Here is a 7920-nt window from a genome sequence, read left to right on the forward strand (position 1 = left end):
TGCACTCAGGCTCCAGTATGTTTGAAAGAGTAGTTTGGAATTGCCCTGTTGTGTGATTACTTTATAACTCATGCCCCTGGACTATCTCACATTTAGCATTCATGCTCGCTGTGTCTGAAAATGCATTTGGTTTTCCAGTTTTGTTTGTGTTCCGTGTTACATGCTTTCTGTTTTGCGATTTCCTCAATATATTACGAATTAACATGGTTTCTGAGGTAACTTCCAACTGCAAAAATCCTCAACTGAGAATCTGGGAAACTTTCACGAAGTATGGTCAGTCGGAGCAAAAGTAAGGATGTTGTTCGTTTCTGCAGTGTTTCAAAATACTACCTTTCCCGTGAGCAGTCGAACAGACGAAATGATTTTGCCACAGACTGCGACGGTAAGCTCCGCAAAAACGTAATTCTTTAAAACAGGTGTGAGCAAAACAACGTTATTGTGGTACACCACTTGGAAACAGATACTTCGGGGTATCGCGTCCATGCTCACCACATAGCCAAATTCAAACAAGTCCGGTTCCCCAGTATTTGGCCCCAAACCGTCTAAACCCATCCTATCCAGAAACTCATGCAATTTTCTGAGCCTCCTCCGCATCCGCTGGTAGCTCATTCCATACACGCACAAGTACATGTGCTTTCATGGTGTCGCTAGTATTAAGGTGCGCCTCGAGACCTAAGCCATGTTGAAACTGAAACGGAGGAATCGACAGAGAGGCTACAGAATGACATCGCATCCATTTGGTTTTCTTGAAATCACTGAGGAGCAGGAAAATGTAAACGGGGAAGTCGAGTGGGGAAGTGAGGCAGTTGCAGCTCTGGTGAAACTCCTTCTTTGTGACTCACTCAGCAACCAGACACGTGAAGGTGACTCAGAGACGTGAGAGGTCTTCACATCGAGAACAAAAAGCAATCAAGGGCAGTTAGCACCTCTTCCGGAGTGGGGGTGGGTGAGGTAATTACCTTTTGACTATGTTCAGAAACTGCCTTTTAGATTGAGGTGAACAGAAACTGCATTTCTAATAAGCACCATGGAATTGAGCAAAATTTATTGAGTCGCTTGTCGTCGATTCCCACACAGGTTTCCAACTCAGTTGGTATCCATGTGGCTGATGTCCAGGAGTGAACATCTCTGCAGCAAATTGCACGGTTAAGGTAAAAGGCACGGAAAGTGGCATCTAGAACTGGCTCCGAGGTCAGAGCATCGTCACAATGTGATCTGTCGTTCTCGGATTGTAGTGCGACCTCCGGTTTTAGGGTGGAGAACATTGTTTGGGACTCTTATTCTGCAAAACAGACACAGTGACTGAAATTATGCTGCACGGTATGATGTGGAACACGGCCTGCTCAGCTTTGTGCATTTTCCCTGTAGTCCGGTGGGCTTCATGTTCCGTGCAAACGTTAAACTTGTCCTGTTTCAAGCAATGGGTGAAATCATTTAGCAAAGCAAGAATCGAAATCGCAGTAATGTCAAGCAGCTCGTGGTTATTTGACCAAATCATAACCGAACATATATTCTCACAGATACATTTGGAGCTGAAAAGAGTCTGAGAAGATAGACTCAGCTTACCATTGATTTTCGTCTGGATCGATGGGCTCTCATTATCTGCTGCGAAATTGATATTGGAGACGGGCACATCCCAGCAGCTGTGCGGGTCGGAGAGGGATCATGGAACCCTTTTCATGTGACTTGGCATCTGTTGTTATGCAGGAGAGCACAGTTGGAAATGCAAGAAAATGGTGCGCGCGGGCGGTTGGTAGTGTGACCGAGCGGTCTAAGGCGCTGGATCCAGGTTCCAGTCTCGAAAAGAGCGGGGATTCGAACCCCACCACTGCCATTTCTGCAGATCAACTCCAACGCTGCAGCTTGTTAAAATGCTGTTTCTGTCCCCACTCTATTGATGCTGAAAACAAAAGTGAAATGGCTTTTCTTCCCGGGGAATTAACTGTGGTGTGGGATAGTGCCGAATATTTCAAAGTGTCTCTGTCTGTCATGATCGTGTTCGCCTCCCGCGCAGAAAATCGCAAGCAGCTGTGCTCTTCCAGGCAAGTTGAGCTTGTCCTGGAACCGAATGGAGAGTGTTATTTCATCGCTGTTGTGAAACAAAGTCCTGGGGTGACTCGACTCGTCGTTATTTGGTTTTTTGGCCAGTGGGAAAATCGTTCCGACGAGTTTCGATGTGATATGTTGTTGAATTTCTCCCATTTCCTTCGTTTTCGTCCTGGAGACATCGGAAGGGAAAGGTAATCTAATCGAGACTGTGATTGGTGAAATTCACTTTTTATGGCCCATTCTTATTAGCTTCTTTCTTAGTCTCTTTGCAGCATTGTCTGGGAAGTGGTGGTGCACTCAGGCTCCAGTATGTTTGAAAGAGTAGTTTGGAATTGCCCTGTTGTTAGTTGTGTGATTACTTTATGGCTCACGCCCCCGGACTGTCTCACATTTCGCATTCATGCTCGCTCTGTCTGAAAATGCATTAGGTATGCCAGCTTTGTTTGTGTTCCGTGTTAAATGCTTTCTGTTTTGCGTTTCGCTCAATACTTTAGGAGTTAACAGGGTTTCTGAGGAAACTTCCAACTGCAAAAGTCCTTAACTGAGGATCTGGGAAAATTTCACAGAGTATGGTCAGTCGGAGCAAAAGTAAGGAAGTCGTTCCTTTCTGCAGTGTTTCGCAATACTACCTTTCCCGTGAGCAGTCGAACACAGTAAAGGATTGTGCCACAGACTGCGACGGCAAGCTCCGCTAAAAAGGAGTCCTTTAAAGCAGGTGTAAGCAACACAACGTTATTGGGGGACACCGCGTGGAAACAGATACTTCGGTGTATCTCGTCCATGCTCACCACATAGCCAAATTCAAACATGTCCGGTTCCCCAGTATTTGGCCCCAAACCCTCTAAACCCATCCTATCCAGAAACTCATGCAATTTTCTGAGCCTCCTCCGCTTCCTCTGGTAGCTCATTCCATACACGCACAACCTTCTGTGTAGGAAATGTGCCTCAGGTCCTTTGTCAATTTCAGCCCACTCACCTTAAACCTATGCTCTCGAGTTTTCAACTCACCCCAACTTGAGTAAAACACGTAAATACTCAGTTTACAGCCCTTCCGTTAGATCATGTCGCAGCCGTTACGCTGCAGGGAAAGTCGTCCCAGTCTATTCCACCTCGCCCTCCCGTCCAAACATTGACGACATCCCTGTCTATGTTTGGTAATCAATTTCACTTGTCTGTTTTTAATGTTTTCAAGATGTCAATTACGCTGGACAACAGCGAGCTATTGGAAACAGAAAGGTGAAACGAAGAATGGCTTCAACTTTCAGTGCTGAATGCCACTGAGCCGCAGGCCGGGCGACTGTGGCTTGTTTCTGTAGTGTAGTGGTCATCACGTTCGCCTCACGCGCGAGAGGACCCCAGTTCGAAACTGGGCAGAAACTGCGTTGTTCTTCAACTGCAGCCTTTTACATGGACAAGAACGGAGCTTTCTTGCTTGCTTTCCCATCTGCAAACCTGCCTTCAAAGTTGCTTGAATAAATCTGCTCGCGTAGTGAAATGAAATGCAATTCCATTTAATGACTGTGCAAAGAATTGTAAAGTTTTTATCCAAACTGGTTCTGATCGTATGCAATTCTGTTTGAGAGTGTAGTTACCCCCTTCTGATACTTCTACGAAAAGCAGTACCGCTTTTGCATACCTTGCGCAGGCGGCTCGGTTCAAAGACAGGGAAGAAGCTGCTGCGCTGGTGTCACAGTGCACCACGGATTCCTGAACTTGTCTGTCTGTTAAATGTACCCCAAAGGAGTCTCTGAAAGGCCTCGTTTGGAAGCTGTCTGTCGGTATTCAACGTGCGAGAATTGGCACCAGAGGTCCTGAATCATGTTTTGGAGCAGTTCGCACGTTAGTGGCTCTTTCAATCAGCAACAGCAATGAAACACATTACACTCTCAGAGGAACCTCTGGACCTGTGCTTTCATGGTGTCGCTAGTATTAAGGTGCGCCTCGAGACCTAAGCCATGTTGAAACTGAAACGGAGGAATCGACAGAGAGGCTACAGAATGACATCGCATCCATTTGGTTTTCTTGAAATCACTGAGGAGCAGGAAAATGTAAACGGGGAAGTCGAGTGGGGAAGTCAGGCAGTTGCAGCTCTGGTGAAACTCCTTCTTTGTGACTCACTCAGCAACCAGACACGTGAAGGTGACTCAGAGGCGTGAGAGCTCTTCACATCGAGAACAAAAAGCAATCAAGGGCAGTTAGCACCTCTTCCGGAGTGGGGGTGGGTGAGGTAATTACCTTTTGACTTCTGTTACTATGTTCAGAAACTGCCTTTTAGATTGTGGTGAACAGAAACTGCATTTCTAATAAGCACCATGGAATTGAGCAAAATTTATTGAGTCGCTTCTCGTCGATTCCCACACAGGTTTCAAACTCAGTTGGTATCCATGTGGCTGATGTCCAGGAGTGAACATCTCTGCAGCAAATTGCACGGTTAAGGTAAAAGGCACGGAAAGGGGCATCTCGAACCGGCCCCGAGGTCAGAGCATGCTCACAATGTGATGTGTCGTTCTCGGATTGGAATGCGACCTCCGGTTTTAGGGTGGAGAACATTGTTTGGGACTCTTATTCTGCAAAACAGACACAGTGACTGAAATTATGCTGCACGGTATGATGTGGAACACGGCCTGCTCAGCTTTGTGCATTTTCCCTGTAGTCCGGTGGGCTTCATGTTCCGTGTAAACGTGAAACTTGTCCTGTTTCAAGCAATGGGTGAAATCATTTAGCAAAGCAAGAATCGAAATCGCAGTAATGTCAAGCAGCTCGTGGTTATTTGACCAAATCATAACCGAACATATATTCTCACAGATACATTTGGAGCTGAAAAGAGTCTGAGAAGATAGACTCAGCTTACCATTGATTTTCGTCTGGATTGATGGGCTCTCATTATCTGCTGCGACATTGATATTGTAGACGGGCACATCCCAGCAGCTGTGCGAGTCGGAGAGGGATCATGGAACCCTTTTCATGTGACTTGGCATCTGTTGTATTGCAGGAGAGCACAGTTGGAAATGCAAGAAAATGGGGCGCGCGGCCGGCTGGTAGTATGGCCGAGCGGTCTAAGGCGCTGGATCCAGGTTCCAGTCTTGAAAGGGGCGTGGGTTCGAATCCCACCACTGCCATTTCTGCAGATCAACTCCAACGCTGCAGCTTGTTAAAATGCTGTTTCTGTCCCCACTGTATTGATGTTGAAAACAAAAGTGAAATGGCTTTTCTTCCCGGGGAATTAACTGTGGTGTGGGATAGTGCCGAATATTTCAAAGTGTCTCTGTCTGTTTTGATCGTGTTCGCCTCCCGCGCAGAAAATCGCAAGCAGCTGTGCTCTTCCAGGCAAGTTGAGCTTGTCCTGGAACCGAATGGAGAGTGTTATTTCATCGCTGTTGTGAAACAAAGTCCTGGGGTGACTCGACTCGTCGTTATTTGGTTTTTTGGCCAGTGGGAAAATCGTTCCGACGAGTTTAGATGTGATATGTTGTTGAATTTCTCCCATTTCCTTCGTTTTCGTCCTGGAGACATCGGAAGGGAAAGGTAATCTAATCGAGACTGTGATTGGTGAAATTCAATTTTTATGGCCCATTCTTATTAGCTTCTTTCTTAGTCTCTTTGCAGCATTGTCTGGGAAGTGGTGGTGCACTCAGGCTCCAGTATGTTTGAAAGAGTAGTTTGGAATTGCCCTGTTAGTTGTGTGATTACTTTATGGCTCACGCCCCCGGACTGTCTCACATTTAGCATTCATGCATCTCTGTGTCTGAAAATGCATTTGGTTTTGCATTTTTGTTTGTGTTCCGTGTTAAATGCTTTCTGTTTTGCGATTCGCTCAATACATTTCGAGTTAACAGTGTTTCTGAGGTAACTTCCAGCTGCAAAAATCCTCACCTGAGAACCTCGCATTTGTAACTAAATATTGCAATTCATCTAAATACTGGTATTGCTTTGATCAAATTACAGTTCTAATTATTAGTCATTCCTGAATTGTCAGGAATTTATTTTTATTTTCCATTCTTCCCTTCATATTGAATGTAAGATTGATATATCGTGAAATTATTGGCGTATTTTCATTTGAACATTTAAATTATCTCTCTCTCTCTCACTTATCTCATTCCATGCATGATGGCTTCAATGTACCTTGCTAAACTTAAAAGATTTTGTTGACTTTAAGTAGTATCTTTAGCACTCACTTGTCAATTTAATCCAAAATCATAGAATCATAGAATCCCGACAGTGTTGAAATAGGCTATTTGGCCCAACAGTCCACACTGACCAACTAAACAGTAACCCACCCAGACACTCCTTTGCTCGATTACTCGACATTTCCCCTGACTAATACACCTAAACTAGGTAAAAAATAATGACTGCATATACTGGAAACCAGAGTTTTGATTAGAGTGGTGCTGAAAAAGCACAGCAGTTTAGGCAGCATCCGAGGAGCAGGAAAATCAACGTTTCGGGCAAAATCCGTTCATCAGGAATACAGGCTGTATTCCTCATGAAGGGCTTTTGCCCGAAACGTCAATTTTACTGCTCCACGGATGCTGCCTGAAGTGCTGTGCTTTTCCAGCACCACTCTAACAAAATATAATGCACCTAACCTGAAATATCCATGAACGTTATGGGCAATTTAGCATGGTCAACTCACCTCAGCTGCACACTTGTATACTATCACAATGTTTTTGAAATCAATGCTCACACAAACCACGATACATAAAGCCATACAATGGTCTTCATGACCATCTAATTACTTTTCAGGAAATAACCTGAGTAATTGTCTTATTGTTCCTGAGATTAGTCATCACAGTAAGCATCTGGTCATCATTCCTGCCAATAAATACAATGGGTGTCCTCTGAAATTTATGTTCAGTAATTATCTTTGATACTTGTTGCTCAAAGCAGTGTTTATTCTTCATTACGAGTGGCCAATGATTCTAATAGCCATTGATCTTGATCTTATTGTTACTGAGTGCAATAACCACAGTAAAACTCTGGTTATAATTCTTGCCAATAAATACAAGAGCTATCCTCTTACTTTTCAAGTCAGTAATTACACATGATACTTGTTGCTGAAAGTGGTATTTATTCTTTATGACAATTGGTCGAGGACACTGACAGCAAGACATGTTGATAGTCCTGATTTGTTCATGTTTTTAAACAGGTTTTCAGGTCATGTATTTCAAAAAGAAGTAATTTGACTTCGTTAAAATTTAAATGTAAACATTTTCAGATATTTTCCATTCAAAATGTTTATTTCCTTATTCAGATCAAATTTGAATCTTGCCTCTGTAAAGTGAATTTATTTTGCTTTCCATTCATGGAAGTACTCATTAATTGGTCCTCATTTTCATCTTAGATCTGATGGAAATTTGAAATATTAATTACAGTGAAAATTGTATGAATTATACATGAGTGGTCTCCAAAAGAAAATCACGGAAGGCGAGTTAGAATTCTTGAACAGCCTGTATATTTGAATAAAGAAAACATTCCTTCCAAAAATACAAAGTTAAAAATCACACAATACCAGGGTATAGTCCAGCATATTTATTTGGAAGCACCGCCTTTCGGAGCGCTGCTCCTTCAACCACCTGATGAACGAGCAGCGCTCTGAAAGCTGGTTCTTCAAAATAAACATGTTGGTTAATAATCTGCTGGTGTTTGATTTTTAATTTTGTACAGCCCAGTCCAACACTGGCACCTCCAAATTATTCAGAAAATACAACTCTGAAGTCTGTGGTTTAACAATTCAACAATCCTGCAACTAGGTTATAATTCTCAGTTTATCTATTTTAATAAATGTCTAATCAATGTCAGTGTAAAATTCCTGGAAAACTTCAACCTGTTTTGTTTGTTAAAACACAAACTTTAATTGAAAAGTCATTGTTA

At 43.3% G+C, this 7920-nt stretch overlaps 2 non-coding genes across 2 annotated transcripts; both read left to right on the top strand.

Moving 5' to 3' along the window:
* Window positions 1-3355: 3355 nt before the first annotated feature.
* Window positions 3356-3428, top strand: trnav-cac (transfer RNA valine (anticodon CAC)). The gene has a single exon. It is a non-coding gene; the product is annotated as a tRNA-Val (tRNA).
* Window positions 3429-5086: 1658 nt separating this feature from the next.
* trnal-cag (transfer RNA leucine (anticodon CAG)) lies at window positions 5087-5168 on the top strand. The gene has a single exon. It is a non-coding gene; the product is annotated as a tRNA-Leu (tRNA).
* Window positions 5169-7920: the final 2752 nt, after the last annotated feature.

Source organism: Chiloscyllium punctatum, chromosome 34 (assembly GCF_047496795.1).
Source record: "Chiloscyllium punctatum isolate Juve2018m chromosome 34, sChiPun1.3, whole genome shotgun sequence".
NCBI classification, from domain to species: Eukaryota; Metazoa; Chordata; class Chondrichthyes; order Orectolobiformes; family Hemiscylliidae; genus Chiloscyllium; species Chiloscyllium punctatum.